Source organism: Cylas formicarius, unplaced genomic scaffold (assembly GCF_029955315.1).
Source record: "Cylas formicarius isolate icCylForm1 unplaced genomic scaffold, icCylForm1.1 PGA_scaffold_9__14_contigs__length_23061073, whole genome shotgun sequence".
Lineage (NCBI taxonomy): Eukaryota > Metazoa > Arthropoda > Insecta > Coleoptera > Brentidae > Cylas > Cylas formicarius.
The window spans coordinates 15,874,175-15,897,744 of NW_026844365.1; the positions used below are offsets into that span (position 1 = coordinate 15,874,175).

Below are 23,570 nucleotides of genomic sequence, written 5' to 3' on the forward strand. Positions count from 1 at the left end.
GAGGACTATGCAGGGAGTCACAATGACTAAAGCTAACTCGAAAGCTTGAATTTTATATTTTGCTGTAGCTCGTAGGTATAATACGAGCAAAAATATGCATTTATTGCTTTGACGTCATTTATTGTGTATTAAGTAGGTGTTGCCTGAGATCGACTGTGACATGCAATTTTTATTTTAAACGTACGCGGATAGTTTTAAATTTGATTAAGCATTGATGCTGCGCGGTATTTTCCAATAAGTAGAAGAATTCGTAAAAGAGCTTAATCCAAATTGCAATATGTTCGTATATATTATGGAGTTATTTGACTCTGATCCTTCCAGTAAGTACGTATTTATGTACCTGATTCTCGATCTTTGACCCTGCGCGGCTGTTTTCACTGTATAGTTCAAAGGGTGTACTGTATTTATCTTACAGGTCTTTTTTTAGGACTATAGATTATATTCACAGTAGATAAAGGTAAAGGTGGAATAAAGCCGATGTTTTCTTGTTAGAAAATATGGAAAACAACGCAGAATTTGAAGACGAAATGGAGATGGTAGTCGAACCTAATGACAATTTAGAAGACAAACTACCTCAGCAAATAAAAAAACGGATCCATTTGTTTTGGGATGCTAAACAAATTGTTTTGAATGTATACAAATTTATAAGAAATTCAGAAGCGGAAGTAGGAGCAGCAATAAAAACAAGTGACATGACCAAAGAAGTCAACTGTAAGAAAAATTGTTGCAAATGGGATAGTCAAGAGGAAAGTGATGCTCGTACTTCGCGAGTTTTTAAAGAGCAACGCGCCTAAAAGTCGTTGCGTACTTTTTTGAAGAAAATAGATTTTCGGTTCCAAACAATTAATAAACGGCAAGTGCTATTGGAATCTCAAAGAATTTCGCAATGGAGGGTGGATTATTTAAATGCAATTGAGCCAAAAATATGAGTACAAAGTTGGTCTAACTGTAAAAAAAGAGTAATAAAAGAAGAAAATATTTATCGAGGACGATTGAATCATTGATCATTGAACTAGGTGACGTCAGTAGCGATAGCGGCGATGTTTTAAGTGACTTATACTTTATTATTATTATATTTAATATTTTGTATATTAATAATGATAATATGTTGAAATGTAATGAAATAGAACGTAATCAATTGTTACTTTGTACTAATTTTTATGTACATGTTGCAAGAATTGCTAGGCGAAAAAGATTGTTAGTTCAGGTGTACAAATTCCTAGGACGGTCCGGGAATAGTTATGGATAAGGATCTTATTCAAATTCCCAGGGAAAATAAGAACAGTAAGAAAAAATAAAGCCACCTCTCTTAGGTAAGAAAATGTTGGTTTGAAAGGGACCGGCTGCAGTGGACGAATAACTTACCAAGTTCACCAAAACACCATACGCCCGCAGATATTGGTAGTTACAGTTACGCCACTAAAGTATACCTCAAAACAAATAAACCGCATTTTTCATGCTTTCTGTTTTTTTTTAACTTAAAATACTACTTTGGGAGCTAAACAAGGGAAACAGTTGGTTTGCACTACTTTGCATTATTAGCATTCGATGTCATTGTTATTTTTTTTACATTGGGCGCAGCAGCTCACCTGATTATGGTCATGGAGTAAGATTGTCCTGAGAGAACTTAGCACAGGCAAATATCGATCATTTAATCGCCGAGAATTAGAAAACGTCAAACATACGTGTAAGCGCGAATCATTTTTGAATTTCTTTCAATAAATTTACTTGAACATTTTTTATTAATGAATGAATTATTTTTTTTGTATTTTTTGCATCAGTCGCTTCTCTGAATTGTAATAAAATCAACTAAACTTTATTTGGTTCTAAAAAGTTAAAATCTTTGTTATAAAGATAAATTGAAAAATACTTTATTAACTTTCTAAGTAGTCTCTAGTTCGAACACTCTTTCCTGCCTTAACAGGTTTGACGAAACGAAGATTTTTTAATTATGTTTAGTATGTGAGACTTCTACTTATTTGTTCTGTTGACAAACAAAATAATAATTCAATTAGCTGGTTAGACAAAAACTGACTTGCATGCTTTAGATTATATATAGGTCCATCTATTATTCATTTAAAATATTTAGTTTTAAATTTTGAAAACATTGAACTGGTTTTCTTAAGTTTTCACTTTTTTATATGCATACACATGCATATAGTGTTATAAAATAAACTTACATATATGCGATTTTTCATCCAGTATTACAGTTATACAGTAGTTTGATAAATTTTTCTTTAAATTGCGGTGTACCAACAAAATGTTAGTTTGGAAAAGCATAAAAAAATCCAGTTTATCTTTTTATTTTGTAGAAAACTGAAAAAGAAACCACTTTTTCCGATATTTTCAGAAATATTTATTTAATATTTCTAATAAAATTTGCCAAACCCCATTAGTCAAAAATATTCCCATATGATGCGGACTGTAGCGTATAAGCGTTAAATGAAACTTTCATAAATAAAGATAAAAAAATTCTCCTTCTGCTTTTAACCTTAGGAAAAAATGTTCAAAGAAAATATTTTATTAGTAATCGGAAAATCGTGGTTCACAAAAGAGAAAAACAAGCCCAAAAAAAAAGAAAGAAGCAATATCGTAACGACGAAAAGCAAAAGGGCGTTTAAAAAATTCGCGGGGCAAATAGCGAGAACGGCGTGATCGTATTTAAAACCGTTCGGAATTTTCGTCCGTCAACCGCCAACGCCGCCCGACCCCGGAATATGTGCGGAACATAAAGCGGAACACTTTAAAGTTGTCACGGTTCGAGCAATTTAAGTTCGTATCGCGTTTCACCGGAATTGACAGTCTTCGGGGTTGTCGGCTTAATCTCTTGTGAAATGTCGGTTTTTGCCCCGACGACGACGCTTCGCGGCAGCGTCGTCCCCGCGATTTTAGGCGGCAGGGGCGGTAACGCTTACCCTTTTATTGGGATTATCGGGCATTGGAGATTAATTACTTAGAACTTATGATAAAAACTTAATCAAAGTAACCAAAACTATATGGCGATTTGAGTTTTTTCCCTTGGCGCAAACGTTTCTGAGTTTGATTGATTTAATTTCGAAATTTGAATTAAAAATATACACAGTGTTTTTGTATGATGCAATGATGATACAAATGACAGGAAAAACTGCAAATTAGAAAATTTCATGTTTTATATGGCCGATTTAAATTTGTTACGTTTGCATGTTCTTTTAATAGTTTTATTAATTTCATTTATTCATTTTTCTAATGTTAATTGTCATAACATTAAAAGGGAAAACAATTTACTATCGCTACAATTTATTTTGACATTTTTAAATTATTTTCATTTCGCGGTACGTTTTGAGGCCTATAGGTACGTAAGTGCTAAGTTTCCGTTTTTTTTTTTTTAATTTAAATCGATCTATCGGTACTCGATAGAACGCAGCAGAAAAACCAACACGTTTTAATTCGTCGCTCGTGATTGTTATTTTATAATGCAGTCAAACACATACTAATGAAGGGCCTCGATTCGTCGATGTCCTATAAATTGCACAGTCCACTTTTCTCGCCAATCTGGCTAATGTTGAGTTCGTCCATTGAACAAAATTTGTTTTAAAAATAAACTGTCTATAATAATCACATAATATTTTTTAAGATACAGACTGTAATTAATAATAACATTTGATACGAATCTCCCACAACACACAACCTTTGGAATTTGCCTAGATTGGTCATTCGACAAGAGAAAAGGAACAATCTTGTTCTTCTTCACACCAATCCACAAAGGTGTGGAAGAAGACAAGGTTGTTTTTTCCCCTCCAATTGGCCCCTTTAATTTGAGACTACTTTTAAATTTTTAATGCAATACAGTTAATGAGTACCATATTATGAATAAATTTGATAAACGCCACTTTAGTCACTACTGATTTAATACGTTTATCAACGTGTCGCCTACGTTTATGTTAACATTTGACATTGATTAATATCATTCTGAAATTTTAATCCAAAAATCTGAATAACGGATATAACACGTGAAACTTTCCATCTGTCTTTTTTTTTTTTGAATGACTTAAGTCAGTAGGTGGCGCCCTCTAGGAGAATACAGAAAATAATGTATTAATTTTGGCGGAACTGACAACTTTTGGTGGAAGATAGGATAAGACAAATAACAAGAATTTCTGAAAGACTTCAAAGACCACTGGTACGTGCATGCTTAATTGTTTCATTCTCAAATTTTCATCAAATTTTAGATTGGTAGATCCTAATAACGAATTATACTAATATCACAATTATACTAATTTATCACGTACGTTCTATTTAATATGTGTTTGCTTTAATTAAGACCTATATTATTTTAAAAATTCGGTTTACGAAATAGTAATAAGTAAGGTTAATATATTTAAAATCGTTGGAAAATATTAAATGTAACAGCAGCGTGATAAATTTTCATTGGGATCTTGATTATGATTGAAAATCCTAGTCATTGGTGCATATTAAAAACAGGGGTTATATGTTGTTTCTCTTTTATATAGTTTAGATTGTTTAGTTATTTGTGATTACTATCCAGTTTTTGTATGTTGTATGTAGATTTCAATCTTCGCTCCCTTCTCAAAATTCTCAAAAGTTTCAAAACTAAAAATTCACATAACAGTCAAATTTGACCGCTGATTCCAAGTTTAAGCGAAATATGACGTTACATTCTTTAAATCGAATTGGGTTCTTCTTGGGGAAATAAGATTTTTGTAAGGGAAAATTGAATGTATACTGGAGTTTATCCAGTCTGGGAAGACACGTTCGAAAAATAAAAAAAGAGCAATTATTCATTCACTATTTCGACTATATATTCCTTTACAACACGCTTTGTGAGGCACCAAATGAATATTCTTCGGCGAGTGATAAATCGAATCAAAAATACATATAAAAGACGCACCCCTATCATAAATTTGAGGTCACTCAAAACTATATAAATTCCATTCAGTTGATGACAACGAACCAACTCTTACATGCCGTTTAATTAAAGTGGTACAATATCTGCCTACAGGAAAATATATCGCACAATACAAAAATCTGACAGTGTGTATAAAAAAAGGGATAAGTAAACTGAATCGAATGTTGGAAAGGATCTAATATTTCCCGCAACATTTTGATCAACTCTTTACGGCCAAAAGATTTTTATTGTGGATATTCTAAATTATACCCCTACACGCACTAGATCCAACCTTTACCAATTTCATTATTTGACAATCGATAAACTTTTATGACCAACATATTTTTATTGATATTATAAAATAAAGCGGGCATAAAGCGCACATTGTAGTCCGTTTGGTGGCCTAACTTTATGAAGTCGCTTTCCACTCATTGGCGCGCCTCAATTTCTATCTTTTTCACGAATTTCCGCCGATTATTGAATAATTTTACTTTAATTTTTTTTGTTTGCTAAATAAAAAACGCACACTACTAGACGCGTATATAAATAACCAATAACATGCAAATGAAGTCGGCAAAATATTCCGGTTCGTTGACGAGTCGGAACAAATTCCGAAACTTAAGGGGTCGCAAAAATATTATACACAATATGGACCGTGTTTAGTGCTCTCTTATTCGTTTGCGACGGCCCCGGTTCCGCCGTTAAATTGTATAAATTTAAAAGCAATTAAAATAAATTTGCTTTGATTGGGGCCCTTCAGGAACTCGAAAACGGAATTTCAGCGTTTCGCGGCGAAAAATATTTTGAGTTAATTGACCCTTATCAAAAACATCGACTAATTTGGCGTATTTTTAACGATTTAAGTGCGAAAACGTTCTTCGTTTATGTTTCGTTAACGGATAATTTGATTTTTGGAAAATTAAATTGTTTGAAAATTTAATGAGGGCAAAGTAAAAAAAGCATATAACATGGCGCCAACAAGAGATGGTTGAAAGAATGACATGTTTGACCTATATGAAATTCAAATTTTAAAACATGCTAGAGACAAAGAGAAAAGTTTAATACAAAATTTGTATGGTTTGTTAATTTAATTTAAATTAAATTAAATTAAATTAATTAAAAATTAAATTGAATTTTTAAATGAGACACCTTATATTTTTGGTAATTTTTTAATTCTTTGTCAAAAATTAAACTAACTTGGTCGAATTCTGCGCTGTTTTAAGCGCTGTTTTAAAGATATATGAGGTTATGCAAGGGTTAGTCAAGTCATATTTTATTTATTCAAGATTTAAGAAGGCGATTTCGTTCCGTGATGGACATTTTGGAAATTTCAAAAAAATCCAGTATTTCCCATTGGCTGTTTTAGTCAAAACTTTTTTCACCACAAGTCTTTGTTACAGTTGCTTTTCGATTAGTTAGCCACCCAGTAGACATGCACCTAACATATACATCTTCGAAGTGATTCTTTCGTTCATTCACATAGCACACTTGCCAAATGCGACTAGTTATAATTCATAGTTTATACAATTAAATTTGATGTATTTTATAGTAATAAAACGTTTCTTTTTGCTATGTTATTATAATTAATAGTACATCTTTAAAGGGCACATAGTTAAAAAGTTTGCAACCATAGTATATAACAATTTAATAAAAAAATCATGATCCTAACGTTATGGGGACTATAATAATAATAGTCTCCGGCAACATGGAAAATAAGTTTTGGGTTATGACAGACCAAGAGAAGTGTTATCCACAGAGTCATATATTGTGTTACTAGCAATACGAACATAAGTCCAACCTGATGCTTATTTTTGGCAAATGAGATTACGTAGAAAACACAATTTTTTAAAGCTGTTCAGTGTTAATAGTTTACATTGCAACAAGTGCGGTAAATGGCATTTGACTCACGAGTTTATTTGGTACGAGAGTAGCAACTGCTTAATAAACGCGTGAGACAAAGAATTTACCATCACCGTCACGAAAAAATTACAATTTAACAAATTAAAAATAATAACAGATTATCGGACTACTAAATTTCGTAACATTCAAACAAAACATTTACTAGTTGCCATTAAACCTATTCGTTTATCGTTCCGATGGGTCTTGCTATAGTTGTCTCTCTTCAACTGCGTACGTTAAACAGAGAGAGATGTATTATTGGATATGTCATATAAACAACGGAATAAACACAATTTTAAAACGTTATGTTGTTTATTTAACTTTTACAATTGATTATTTAGTAGTTTATTTAAAGAAAAAGACTGTAATTGGAAGAAAAATCATCCCTAGAGCTTTTAAGAGGATTAAATTTTTAAGATCGTACAAGCAAGAAAAAGCAGGTCCTCCTACCTAACCTTCAATTTTGTTTGGTTTGTACTGATGAGACATGGATATTTGAAAATGGCACAATTCGTCTTCATGCGAACGGTATGTAAAATTGTAGTGGGAAAATTAAATTATAAATGTCACTTTACTTACGGACTAGATTTTAATTGTAGCTTATAGCACGTAGTATTTAAATTGTCTGATATATTGCATAACATTTTTCTGTGTATTAGTTTTAGAGTACATACAAAACACGAATACATCCACTGACATGACCGTCAGAACTGACAAACGTGAAGACTCAAACCGTGCGGTAAAATCTCCGAAAACATCTGATCAGAATTGTCCGAAGTGGCTCGGATCCGTGGGAAACGAAACTGACGCGGTAAAGTGACGCTTCCCGCACGCTAGATCGGTGTGTAATTAGGTATTTTACAGACGGAACTGGAAAAACATTTTGTCACATTTTAAATAGTGCATTCACTCAAAGAGAAAGGTCCGAGTCCAAGTCGACTCTCTCATTCACTTCTCATCACAAGACATATTCCAGATTACTCAATATATTACTTCTATACGTTACATCTTCTAATTTTTGCAGAAAGAGCAATTATTTGATCCCCCTTTTGGTGTTCCATGTATTTGCTCAATGTGACACTTCTCCGTACTGTTCGTTGATATTCGTTCCTATATTGAAGTTTTTTAATTTTGGTCGTCGCCTTATAACTTCATAAAACTAAGAATTGAACATTTCGAGCTTTATGAACCTCGGATTTTGGGTAAACAATTTCAAATACAAAGATATAGACTATGGTGTGTTTCTGGTCGGCTGGTTCTTGTTCCGACATTAATATATTCCCGGTTAAACGCTAAAATACTTTTCGTCCGGAAAAATTTTAATATACAAATCAGCGTTATTATTTATACGGGCCCGGGTATTCGAGACGGTCGAATTTACATGCATTTAAATACTTTATACAACGCGAGATTATCGCCATTGATAAAAAGAAATGAAGAAAAAGAGGAACGAAAAAAACGGTGTTCACAGCAGACAACATAACAATTGCAAATGACATTCGAGCTTTCGGGGTCGACGTTATTAATTCGCCATCCATTCGCCGGAAAATATATAAATAAATAATGAATAAACTATTAAATTTTAAGGCCTTATACATTAAAGATTAAATCGGTTGTAAATATATTGGACCCTTAATGGCCACCGATGCAGATCATATCTGGGGAATTTGTGCGGATCGGGTTGGTACTGGCATAAAATCAATTTTACGATTGCGTACTGTTTTCCTCGCACACCTGCACGGATATTTTTAATTGCCACTTTAGCAACTAATATGGTCGCCGGAATTTAATCTTCCGTCTCATTTTTTTGTCGCCGCTGTTACGGCCGTTGCTGTTTTACGTCGTACGTCACTGTTTTTGTTATTAATCATGTACACCCGATAGCGTGGGGTCGCCATTTATGGCTGCCTACTTTGTGAATATAGACGTTATAAATTTTGTGTGTCACAATTAGACCGTTTCGTCAGCTTACGTGAGCGATTTAAAAATGGCGCAAGATTTTTCTACATGTATCGCATATTCGAATAGAGATCACAGAAAAAAAACCCAAATACAATTGTGTTACTAAATCTGAATATTCTATAATGTGAACTATTTAAATAGGCTTGGGAGGTAAAGTCTGATCATAGATATAAGAAAGTAACTAACTGATAAGAATTAAGGAAAGACCCGGCCAAGCTGTAAGAATGAAATATGGCCGAACAGATCCGCACTTTGCTTAGAATTTAATTATTTGGGGTTTTGTTAGGAAAGATACTAGACAATATTTATTTATTCATGTATGTATTTATGTTTAAATCTAAAATAAAATTACAATTTATTTTTATTACCTACTTAAATTACTTAAAATTATTCACATAATATATCAGTATCACTATCGCTATTATCACCTGTTCTAATTATTATTTGTTCTATATTATTTGCAATATGGATATACGATTGTTCTGCTTTTTCTATATATTTAACAGAATTTGCCTAAGGGAGGGATGTTAAAAACTTCGGTTTCTATAAGTTTGAGGATATTGGAGTTAACACGGGGAAAACATTGTTACGACAATGGAATTTTAAATATACAGTGGTAAGCTGGAAGCCTTAAAACTGTATGCCCTAGACTTTTTGCATAATTATCACTGACGTATTCCTTTTGTAGGTTCAAACTTTGTAGAACCTCAATTAATTGCTTTTTGACATAATCTTCGTGAAAATAAATGTCGTTATTATACATTTAGTTTTGGATTGTTGCTTTTGTGTCACATGAGGAAGGGGTTTTAGTCAATGGTCTACTGTGATAATTTGCATTGTCCATTACAATGACGTTATTAGGAGGAATGTTTTGCACTAGTTTGTTTTTAAACCAACTTTCAAATAAATCAGCGGTGGTGTTTTCATGGTAACCCAGAGAAGAATCTTTAATATTTTTTGCAGACAGAGAAAGTCCATTTGGAATCCAACCATCTTTTTGATGGCGCATTTGTTTTACACTTATCAGTTGAGTCAACCCAACCCTTTTCCGGGGTATCATAAGTGTCGAACCAGGTTTCATCCAAGTAAATAATTGGCCTATGTTGTTCTCTGTAAATCCTAATTTTTGCTAGATATTCCAGTCGCCATTTCCGAATTCTAAAAGATTCCATTAAAATTTGCCTTTTGTCAATTTTTTAAATTCTAAAACCCATGTGTTGAATATACTTCCATAAGGTAGTTCTGCCACATTTAACATCAGTTTCATCTTTAAATCATTAAACACAGGTAGGTATAAAATTATTTTCTATTACGGACCACAATTTTACCTGAATTCAAATTCCCAAACTTTACGTAATAATCTTGTTGCATTGTATGTTAATGACCACTCTTGGATAATCCCATTCAAAGGCAATTGGTCACTTTCTTATATCTATGAACAGACCATACCTAGTAAGTGTCTTCAGGAATCATCTGAAGACGAAACTTGCAAATATGGAGGAGGCTCAAGAAACCTCTCTTTTTCAATTCATCGTTGTTTATAAAATTGCACCAGATACCAAATACTTATTACCTACTTTACTTGACTTTTAAATATAAATTAGCTTGTAGATACGAATTGTCTTTACTAATCATCATCGGCTTTGGTAACTTAAGTTTTTGGCAACAATTTTGTCATCCAATATTAATATTTCAATCAACTCTTTAAGCAATGAGTTTTAATAAATTTAATTTCGATAAGTTCATCCTCCCGGAGGAAACTTTTACACAGCAATTATAATCTGTATCAAAATTACAATTTATTTTTTTGTGTTGTCCCGGCTTCTCGTTCTATTTTCTTCTCTTGAAAATTATTTACATACATACATTTTACAGAATACTGGTAAATTTAATTTAATTTAAATTTTAGAACATCGGATGCAGGAGCAATTTAGATTTACAAATACTATTACAGTAGCCTACAGTAGTTACTAATAACTAATAACGTAATGGCTTCAACGACACATTCGTGTCATACTTTTAGACTCTATATGATCAATTATCAATTAACCCTATGTTAACTTTGTGTAATCATAGTTGGTTTTATTAATGTATTATAATTTCACAAATCAATATTAAGCTTCACCTTGTTTATCAATAATGCATTCACACCCTTTTTTTTCATATTGCACAAACTACATTACAGCAATTAAATAAAATATTAGCATGAACAAACTGTAGCCAAAGGCTTCTTCTAAATGTTTTTCTTGTTCTTCGACTTTGCAGGAAATTCAAAATTGAGATATTTGCTTCCACCTATAATTTGTTGTAATATTTAGCTAATACTTACAAATATCGTTATTTGTTTTTTTACTAGTTAATTAATTTCAACTCAATAACGTCTTCTACTTTTTAAATTTGTTATGATCAAATTTTAACCTGGTCGTTACAAATTATAGCAGTAATGCTATGACAAAATAAGGTTGTTCGCAATTTTTTCAGACATCTATAGAGAAAATCCGATAAATTTTAAGTTTAATTTTATTTTAAACAGACAGGCAATTTTATAAATATTTTCTACAAATTTTAATTTTAATTAATTTAATTTGTTAAAAATTATTTTAACAAATTTATCCTACTTTTGGAGGATTATTCGGTAAAACAAAATAAGAAATAATGAAAAAGATACTTTACCAGTATATAAATATATGTAGGTTTGGATTGAAACTTAGTTAATTTGAGTTTAAAAGCATTTACAAGCAAGCGCATCAAATCGAAATCGAAAGAATTGGTTAGCAAAAAGAATAAATATATTTCACTGTCATTCTTCCTCTTTTTGTCATTTTTTATTTTCGATCGACGTCTGCGTCGTCTTCAGGGGCCCGGTTCCCAATTTAAATAATTGAATACATGAATGGCTGATAGGGCCGCGTTGCATAGTGCATGAAGCAAATTTGATAATAAATAAAACTAAATAACGTCAATACCGGGCGGATTTCATAAATATTTACGTTGCATTTTGGGGGGGCAATAAAACAAGAAGGTCCGCTGCCGGAAGCAAGACGGAAGGCGGCGACGGGGGCGGAGGTGTAATTTATCGAATGAAAATGTATGTAAAAGTAATACCACAACGGTCCATCAGAAATCAGCAAAAATTTGAAAATAAAACTATTGGTCGCAATGTACACTTTTAGGAAGCTTGGACACTTTACTTCGATATGGAAAAATTATAAGTATACATTTAAAAGAACTCAATGCCGATTGAATTTGGAAAACTTGACCCATCAACATTGTGCTCTCACACCACATTTGTTTTCTCAGACTTCATTTTTGCATCTCCAGATATGAAAATTTGCTGAAAAAATGAACCGAACAATTTTGTTTGCTTTAAGATCCTATACTACAAAACCTAACATGGAAAATATTTCGCAATAAATAATAACTAAAAGTTCAGATTTTCACGAAATTATATCTTTTTACATGATAATTATTTCGACAACGCCGTGTCTTTAACAAATGTAATATTTTCGTAACTATTATTATTGTTGTGAGAATTTAAGTTTGATAAAGGAGAGGTATTTAAATCTAATTGATCGTTAAGTTTGAATATCTCATTTTGTTAATCTCCATGGCTTCCAATAAAATCCAAAAAAATTTTTTACTTTTTGTGGCTGTATGTAAAATATCAAAATTGTCGTCAGAAATGTGTTTTTCTGTGTTTACGTGTGTAGCATAATTAGAATCTAGACTATTGTTTTTAAACGCTCTTTTATGTTCGTTAATGCATTTCATGAAGGATCTACCTGTTTGTCCAACATAAATTTTAATTTTAATTAAATTTATTGGAAGCCACGGATATTAACAAAATGAGACATTCAAACGATCAGTTAGGTCAGTTAGGTTAGATTAGATTTAAATACCTCTCCTTTATTGAACTTAAATTCTCACAACAATAATAATTAAGGTTTTATGGTCATTTTTCGGTATATATAGTAGAAGGTAGTTGGTAAATATTACATTTGATAAAGACACGGTGTTGTCGACACAATTGTCATGTAAAAATATATAATGTCGTGAAAATCGGAACTTTTAGTTTTTATTTATTTTCAATTTTCAATCGGAGTAATTGTTTACCCCGCAGCAATCAGATTGATCCCGAGGGAAATGGTAAAATTAGAAAACTTTAAATAATTGTTGGACCTTTTTAATTTCATGTGACTAAATTTGTAGAGAAAAGTCTGCTTAACAGGTTTTCTTAATATTTACCCAATTCCTTACACAAATTATGGTTTAAACTAGTTTAAGTTAGTCAAATGAAATGAAAAACGTGGCCTAACCAAAGCAAGGGTGGTATATCGAAATAGTATATTATGCAACAAGTGCGGTAATCAGCAATTGACTCACGAGTTTTAATAAACGAATGAGTTAAAAAGTTTACTGAACGTGCTGCATACTATATTTTTTCTACGGCCGTTAGTCTTTGGGTACATTTTCGCAAAACAACAAGAATACATTCACTGACATGAACGTCAGAATTGATAAAAGTCAAAATTCAAAGCGTGGAAAATATCCCGCGCGGTAAAATCCCGGAAATTTTCGAAGTGGCTCGGATCCGTGGGAAATGAAACTGACGTGGAAAGTGACGCTTCCCGCATGCTAGATCGGTGTGTAATTAGATATTTTAGTAGAAAAACATTTTTTTTAATGTTTAATATTTATTTATTAGATTTATAATAGTTTTCTAGTTTAAACAATTTCCCTTGCATATCACCCACGGAGCCCTTCATATGTTGAACACGTTTTTTTTTTGTTAATCATTATAATGTTCGATTTTTACACGTACTCAGAATGGTGGTTTTATTATATTAGTATTATATTTACATTATTTTCGTAAACATCTCCAAAATTGCCAAAGCTGGAACGATAAAATCCAATACCTCGGGATTTTTGAACATGCAAAATTCAAAGCAATGTTGCCAGATTTACTACTTTTACTTTACACGTCATAATATTTATTTTTATTGCAAAGAATAGCGCATGATGAATTTATTAATTTCCAATAATTTCAAAATTTGGTTTCTATTAACTACTGAGCTACGCTAAAACTGCCTTTTCAGTAAAAAGTACCGGAACAATTAAATATCTCCAAAACTGGTAAAGCTTGAAATCTAAAATTCAATACCTGTGGGTTTCTCAACACGCAGAATTCAAAAATGCTAACAGCAGTGTTGTCAGATGTAAAACTTTCTTACCATGGTCCAAACTTGCTTTATCCATTTTACTGAACGTCTTCCCTTTTATCTTCTATATGGCAGTTGCCAATTTAAACCCTTTTGCATGCAACAATACTCTCATTCTTACCTTTATTTAGAGTTTAATTTATTGAAGGTATTGCTTGATTAATGCGGTTACTTTTGATTTTTTATTCAATCGAATAATCATAAACGTAGAATGCGGCTGGTTTATTTTCAATTTTCGAAATTTCACGCGGCCATCACTAGAGGCAAAGGGGCCTCGCCTACAAATGCGAATTTAATGTAAACGCTAATCTTAAATCTTTAATTAATCTTAGAACTAGTTCTGGCGAGATCCGGCCCTGTTCCCTCACTTAATTACTGCCCGTCTTGGATTACGGGAAAATTAATTTCTCTGGAGAGAGGGAGCGCGAGTGAGACGGAAAACCCGGCGGCGAGCATTTCTCTATATATAATATTAAATATTGCATTATATTAAATTTTCCATTTGGATGTTTCTCCGTTGGCCCTTAATCCCGACGTTGATTCCGCACCCGTCGTCGTTCCGACGCCATTTATGCCGCAGCCGCTCCGTTCCGTGCGCAATCGAAAGTTTTAGATACTTTAATTCCTTCCCCCGCCACCGGGCGGGGACCTCTAATTGAAAACGCTTAATGAGACAAGTTTGAGCGTGATAAAAATTTAATATAAACTGCCATTGTCACCACCATAATATGGTTATTATACCGGGCGTCCCATTGCATTCTAAACAACTCCCGTCCCACCTACGCTTTGAGGTAGAGTTGCTAGATAGACAGTATACAGGGTGGAACGAACGCTTAAATATCTTGCTTTAAAAATTCGGTATTAAATTGGTCAGTTTGTCGCTACAGGCACCTCTTTATGGTATAGTTTGCAATTTTAAATACTAGTTTAAAAAATTCGGAGATAGTTGCTCGATTAAAAATGAGTTTTGGTCACTAATCCTGCGCACGGCCTGGATCAAAATTCTCGAAATGAGTAAAATGTACTAAAGTCGAGTCCAGTCGATAATCCCTACAAAATGTCAATACTTTGTTCTTCTCTGTATGATGCTGGGCATTTTCCGCATGGCCGATAATGGTATATTTATTACGCGACAAGTTTGATAAACGCCAGTTTAGTCACTAGTTTGATTTGATGGAATAAAGATATTTTCTTTTATATTTGGTAACTGGATGGATATAAAAAGTTTAATTGAGAACGTTAATTATGTTATTTTTTATTTAAAAATAAAATAATTATTTGAAAAATCTTGTTGTGTGAAATACCTGATCTAAGTTGACCTTTGCGTTTTCGTAGGAACTGTCAGATGTCCAAAAACGAAATCTGGTAAAATGGCTACGTCCCAACAAAAGGATGATTTCGCGAGACATACCTCCCCCACCGGGTTTCGATTGGTTTTTTTCTGACCCATTAATATAACACCCTCGCAATGGATGTCCCGTATATGACAACAGAAGTGCATATTTTCGCATTGAGGTTGTCGCATTTCGAAACATGAATCACGTATAGGTTCAATACGGTTCGACACTTTTTACTCTTTTTCCCGCCGTCCTGTTTTAGTTTTTTTTTCTTTTTGAGAACGCATTCCGTGCTCGCCATTTTTATCGCATTGCGCCAACGGACCAGTGCACGGGAAAAATATACTCGGGAGGCAATTTATGTGTTTACAAAAGGGCGTATCAGATTATATGAATGAAAATGGCGGATCTCCGATCCGGTCATATCATGTGCGGGGGTGTCGTCCTCTATGCGAACGTATAAAGACGTGATTCAACATGCAAAATTAATGATCTAGTCTGGTTTTTACCGGGTTAAACAGTTACCGAAGCAGAAAAGTTTCTGATTACACTTGGAAAAGTCAGAGGATTATAAAAGGATGGGAGAAAATTAAGGAAGTAATGGTTTGATTTTTATTGTGAAAACTTAGAAATGTGTGATTGATTGACTTGTATTTTGTCTATCTCTTCAACCAACTTGATACTTGAAGTTTAGGGAATATAAATGTGGGTAAATAGCGCGACAATTCTCAATAGATCGGGGGCAGAATGGGAAAGGCTAAAAGTGGCTCTACAGGAGAATCTTAAAGATACTATGGACCCAGAAGATTACTAATGAAGAAGTGTTACAGAGAATGAAAACTTGAAAAAGTTCCTGAGCACATCTGAAAAAGGATCTGAGAAAATTAAAGAAGTAATGATTTGACTTTTAATGTGCAATGGCGTGATAGGAATCACCATTCTTGAAGTTTAGAGAATAATAAGGTGGACAAATAGTGCTTCCCTAAAATTTTACGATTCCCAAAAAAAATAAAAAATAAATAAACGAGAAAATGTTTACTTTCCTTGAAGGAAATGTATTCTATTAATAATGAATGATGAAATGGGTAAAAATTACAATGCAGGACTATCTTTTTTTTTTACTTTTATGAGTATTCATGAAATTTTTACTATTGAATTAATATCTAGCAACTTCCGTACGTAAGAAAGTAAGAAAGTGGTGACCTCTATATAGTGTTGATTGGATGTGTGTGTTGATATGAAGTCATATGACTAATTTGCAATAAAAAATTTCAAAAAATAAGTTTTATTATAAACCTCGTCTTTCCAGAATATTTTGTAGGATGTAATTTACATAAGATTATTTTCAAAAGTTTAAAAGTTTTAAGATTATGTTTCCTTTTTCTAAGTTTGCTCATTTTCAAGTTTCTTTCTACAATTGTGATAACACCATTGCAATTTGATCCTACTGATACTTAAGGGTGATACTATTATTTTGGTTCGTGACATGCTCAATGTAACCTGGTCGAAATCTTGGACTGTAATTGTAAAAAATTGTTACAAATTTACAGTCTGTTAAATTTTGGAAATAGTGATTTAGATTATTAAATTGCCGAAGCTAAGTTTATGGAAATAGTTAACTCATACCACAAATAATAATAATAATAATAATAATAATAACAGTTGTTTTGATGAGTGCAACGCTGAGCGAATCCTTTATAAAAACTAGCTTTCACATGATGCGACAAATTTAAAAAATTCGGCCCATAGTAAGCGTCTAGTTATCACGATTCTTGAATAATCGATCAAACTGTCATTCCCATTTCTAGTCAATGCATACCATCAATGCCAAATAAATATAATAAGAACGTATCGCCAATATGTCAAAATCTCTAAACTTTTCTTTTACATCATCCCCATATTTTAATTGCGCCATTGTCCTTATAACTCGTCTTTGACAAAGACAAACAATATGCAGTTCGAAGGTTAATTTAAACAGATTGCACTTGATTAATAATTTCACTTAAAAAAAAAACACTTCTTTGAGTTTTTGATTCATTAAGATAGAGAACCAAAGCTCTCTTCGTTTGAATAGCCAGACTCAGATATATACGCAGCCAATTCATACTACCCATACTGAGCGACGATATTTATTTTTCGTTCGCTCAGAATTTAAAATGCATCGGTTAATTTAAATGTTTTTTAGCTCGGAAAGGAGAGACCGTTAAAATTTCGCGGTTTATTTAATAAAAACTACCCGTTTCGCCGAATGAATATTTAAATCCCCGACATCGAATGTCGCTGTTTAAAGTTAAAATCCCTAAAATTACCTGTTGGGATGTTTGCGTTCGCACCAGTAACCGGTGCATGCAAAATGGATTTGTCGACGCCGTTTAAATTATTCGGCGGCCCCGTCGTCGTTCAACGAATGTATACGCGGCCTTGTAAAACGGCTATATAGGTGCGACGAAAAAAATGTGTTCGTCCCGCCATTTTTTTTGTTTACCCGGGCGCTGATTACTAACGAAGGGGCGCTGCCCAAGTGCCGGAACGTTTAGTCCAAAAACTTTATTGTTCAGTAAAAAATTAGGCATTGAAATTGAAATTGACCATATACCTATCTGGCAAACCACGGAGGGAGCTGTAATTCCTGTTTAAAAAATTGGGATTTCTCAAGATTCCCTATGGAGCATAGTTTTTCTGCCCTTGACTAAGTATTGAAACTAGAGCCACGTTTAAGAATTATTTACATTTTCTTAGATTTTTATTATGAAATTGATTAAAAATTTGAATTATTCTTCTAACTGTTAATAACAACTACTATGAAAGACTCAAATATGGAACAAATTCATTTAAAAATCAAGTATTGTTGGATTTCAAGAAAAATGTTGGCACACGTCCACCATATTTTTTTTGCGCATTTTATGCAGTAAATAGAAAATACACAGGTTGAGTGAAAAAGTAGATGTCGACATTAAGTTCTTTTTTTTTTAATGGAACACCATTTTTTAAATCCATTTTCGAAACCTGATCCCGACCCTGACCGAAGATTATAGTTTGCTGAAACTATGATGGAAATATGCAGCTTAAATCCATTTTTTCATAGTTAATTGCTCTTTAGTGATAAAGTGGCATTTTGCTTAAATGGTACGGTAAATAAACAAAATCCTAGTTATTGGAAAATCACAATATCCACAAAAAATAAATACTTGAGCAGGGATTTTGAATAACAAAAATATTTATTTCTCATTTTCTTCTTCTTTTTCTATCAAAATCTTACTGGAGCCCGAGATTCATAATTTCTTAAAAATGACTCCTTTCCATGGCTCCGGGTACACAGATTTGGTTTCTACAGGTTTCAATTGCGTGGATATTGAAATGTATTTCCCGGGCAGTGGATTGGTAGAAATGGTAGATGATTACTATACACGTGTAAACTAGGTTTAAGATTCCAATCTGATGAAATCAGCGTTAGACTTCAGGTTCTTTGCGCTAATATCGTAATATTAAATTTTAAATTACTCAAAACACTTTGTAAAGTTATTCTCGCTGCTTAATAGAAAGTGCTGTAATAGAGGCTTCTAGCAAGAGATAAAATATTTTGAGCATTGTGCACAAGGATTCATGAAAATTTCGCGACATGTATGTTAGAATATGTCTTTTTACTTTAGATTCACAGCATTTCGCAACGATGTTACAGAAGATGCGTGTAATTTAATTTAAGCGTTGTGATTAGATTAAGACCCAGAAAATAGTTGGGTAACTCCTTACTTAATTCAAAACGCTGGATATTTTAATCCATTAGTTTTTAGAATATTTTCCGTCATTTACATTTTTCATAAAACAGTTTTTCAAACATCAACAACCTGATAACTTTTTTGATATTAAGGTTTGAACCGATAGCTATATTCAATATTAAAATTGAACTTGCATGTATTATAAATTATTCAAATTGAAACAATATACTTAGGGTATTCAATTTAAATTATTTAGACATTTTCTTGTTTAATAATAGATGAAATCCAATTAGATATAAAAGCCGTCTCACTTACCGCAATGGCAAAGCACGATGAAAAAAAATCGCGGACTTACCTGAAAAAAAAAACAACGCATTAATACAAGGTGTTCGAATAAACTTGGGTAAATTCGCAAAAAAAAAATAAAAACGTCGTCGCGTCGGGCCCAAGAGTCTTTTCTGTCGCCGGAGTACTGGGGCAGGTTTGATGTTTTAATTAAGCCCCGACTTTTTTCCGAATAAATTTAAGCTTTTAAACTCGTTACAACTAATTAAAAACGCAACGGGCTGCGAGTAAAACAAACCGGATAAAAAAACGCTTTCATATATTTTTTTTGTATTGTTTCCAAACGAAACAATCCCCTTTTATAGTCGATTTTCTACTAATTAACTGAAAAATTTTTAAACAATGTCACAGAGGCTGCGCTCGCTGGCAGCCTGCTCCGGGGAAAGAGGCTTACCTAACGAGAAACGAGAAAGAATATATATATACATACATATATATATATATATATATATATATATATATATATATATATATATATATATATATATATATATATATATATATATATATATATATATATATATATATGGCCTCTCGTATAATCCTAGTCCTAAAATCAGGAATATTAGCTATTTGTTTGCAAGTGCCGAAATCAATTTTATGGCCTGTCTGATGTTGGTGCTGAAACAAAGCAGATGTTGTTTTTTTGTTTCTTATGGCTAAACGATGTTCCTCGAGCCTGGCTGAAATCCTTCTGTTGGTCTGTCCCACATACGTCAGGCTGCACGATCCGCATGCTACACTGTATACTCCTTGGTTTTCCAGAGTAATTTTTTGTTTTGGGTTTCTTAGTATTGCTCCGATGGTATGGTCAGGTTTGTATGCCGTTGATATGTCGTGTTTCCGTAATATTCGGCCGATATTGTCAGTAACCCCCTTGATGTATGGCAGGACAGCGATCGATCTTCGTTGGGTCTCGTCCTGCACTCTCTGCTGCGGCTGTTGTTGTTTACTGATTGCCTTGCTGATGGTGCGCCTTTGGTATCCGTTTTGTCGAAGACAGGTACTAATTTTCTTCAGTTCTTTATCTCTGTTTCTCTCGTTTGTGAGCCTGAAGGACCGAGCAATTAATGTATTTGCCACTGCCTGTATCTGTGATGGGTGGTGATGAGATTTAGCGTTCAGATATCGATTAGTGTGTGTTGGTTTTCTATAGTCAGTGTGTTCCAAGTGTCCATCTTCGGTCCTTGTGATGTGCACATCTAAAAAGGGCAGACTGTTATCCTCTTCAAGTTCTATTGTAAATTGAATCCTTGGGTGAATGGAATTCAGATGATCTAGGAATTTCAAAAGCTCCTCCTTGCCAAAAGGCCATACAACAAATACGTCATCAACGTATTTTGTCCATAGTTTTGGCTTCAGATTTGCCTTCTCTATTGCTTTCTTTTCGAAGTAAATCATGAAGAGGTTGGCAATCACAGGTGAGAGAGATGATCCCATTGCTGCTCCATCTATTTGTCGGTAAATTTTCCCGTTGTGCATAAAGTAAGCGTTTTTCAGGCAATGTCTTGACAGATCCATTATGTATGGCGGAAGATCTTAGTTTTCTTCTATAAGCAAGAGTGCCTCTTCTACTGGAATACTCGGGTAGAGGGATTTGACATCGAAACTTGCCGTAATGTCGTCCTTGTCCATCCCGAGAGAGCCTAAAATCTGAGTGAAATGTTCTGAGTTTTTAACATAGGAATCTGCCTTTTCCACTATAGGCTGAAGTGCACTGGCCAGATGTTTTTCCAGCTTGCATAATGGTGAGTTAAAGGCGCTTACGATTGGACGCAGGGGAACCCCGTCCTTATGGATCTTTGGGAGCCCGTAGAATTTTGGGCAACGACTCGATTTTTCCCTCGGAATAAGTTTCTTCTTTGTATCCTCGTTTATTGATGAATCGAGAATTTTGGACTTAGTTGTTTTTTCCAAATATGTCGTGGGACTCTGGTGACTAGTTTGTATATTGGGTCGTTCAAAATATCCTCCAATTTTGCATTATAATCCGATATATATATATATATATATATATATATATATATATATATATATATATATATATATATATATATATATATATATATATATATATATATATATATATATATATATATATATATATATATATATATATATATATATATATATATATATATATATATATATATTTTATATATTTTTTTTTTCACGTATTGATTTACGGATGGAAAAATGTGATAACACTATATTCCGGGATATCATCCGTTCACTTGTTGAACTCCGACTGGAATCATGCATCCGACTGGAATCCTGCAGACGTTTCGCCAAAATCTCACTTGGCATCTTCAATGCTCGCGCTCCGAAAACACTTCGAACACTGCCAGTGTTCGAAGTGTGTTTTAAATGTGTTGTTTTAAATGTAAATCATATAATATATACACAGGGGATGTAAATACTATCTAATAACTAAAAAAAGACAAGAAGAAGAAAGAAAAGGATAAGACTTATCAGTACGGATAACCCGGCTAATCTAAGTTGCCTAAGTATCTCCTGGAGACCATCATAATATAAATCATAGTTTTTTGAAGGTAACACACATACTGCAAATAGGATTTTGAAAATGGATATCGGATTTGGGTAAGTACGGTAAGAAAGTTGATTGATGCCTAGTTTCCAGGTATGGTATTGTGTTATCTACACAATTCGCTCCACTGTAAAGCTCATATACCATCTCGCTTGTACTAAAAATAGTGATTGTAATTTCTTTGGTTAGTTAGGTATCTCTAATTTCGTTTTCACCGGTCCCCCCCCCCCCCCGGTTTAATTTAAAAAATTTATAATTCGTGTAATGTGTCTTTACGTAGTTTCTTGGTCCAAAAAAAATTTACTGGACTTCCATTATTTAAACTTTTGCAAAAATTTACTACCTCTTGTTAGCCATAATTAGCTGCTTTTAAATCAAATGGCTGAATTTACCAAAATCTATTATTCGGAAGATTCAAGCTCAAAGAATTTTTGTAAGTGTTTAACAAATCAAACAGTAGTGCGTAAAGCGCCAATTCAAAAATTCCATCGATATTCTAGCAGCACATAAAAAAATGCGACGATTAAAAAAATACTTGCCAAAAAATAAACTAATCAGAAAAAAGCGTTTTAATAATAAATCAAAATCCTCGCGGACCGTAGATTTTAATTAAGAAAATAATTCTCAGCGTTTCCCTCGATTGAAAATTAATATTTAAAACTGATAGTCTGCAAAAGGATTTTAAAAATAATGCAGTTAATTAATTGGAAATCAATTCCGAGCACGGACAAGACGGCAGCTCCGGTAAATAAAAATTAGCACTGGGTAAAATGTGTATTGGCAGTCCGATTATATTTCGCATCGGATTAGAGAAAATCGATTTTTAAACGATTGCACACGCATACAGGGTGATTGCGTGCGGGCAAATTTAATTTCGTACATAGGCGTAGGTAGAAAATTAACCTATAAAACCATATAAAGTGGGCAATATTTCAAGTAGGTAATGAACATACTCCTTAATGGCATAATAAAAATTTTAATATGCGCTGTTAATCTATAGTGTCAACAGCAATATCGATATGAATAAAATAGCGAGTACATCGTCCATAATCATTCCAATGAAAAAGTTCTGGAATAATTATTCCTTATCAGTGAACGACAAAGTCATTGTTTTAAAAGTATTTATCAAATTTGATAAAGACACGGTGTTGTCGAAACAATTGTCATGTGAAAATATATAATTTCGTGAAAATCTGAACTTTTAGTTCTTATTTATTTTAAATATATATTTCTATTTAGAAGAGGAAATATCCAACCTAGAAAGAATTTTGATGGTGCTTGTAAAGGATGACAAAACTGCTTTGGAAAACCTTGAGGGATGTGAATTTCACCTGCAATTTTTTAGCCGAAAAGCAATGAAATAGTTCATTAGTAAGAAAATAATTGACACATATAATTCAGTACAGGTAAAAATATTAGTGCTCATCAAACTTTCAGGAAAGCAGTTCCACGAGTATTAAGTTGCATTAGGAGGAAGCCTAATAGTTATACGAGTTGAAAGGGAAGATGGATTGCTAAAAGGGGATTTATTGACATCTGATTCCCCGCAAACGACAGATTATCAGAGAGACATCATTGCAGATGTTTCCGAAGATTACTCCGACGACTGATTCTATAGTGGTTATGGCGCATTGAAATAATTTTAATATATAATATTAT

General features: G+C 33.1%; 1 protein-coding gene across 4 annotated transcripts in view; it reads right to left on the reverse strand.

Annotated features, from left to right (window-relative positions):
• The window catches only part of LOC132707056 (protein bric-a-brac 1-like), a 491,329-nt gene that overhangs the window by 135,160 nt on the left and 332,599 nt on the right, over positions 1 to 23,570 (reverse strand). The window lies entirely within an intron of this gene.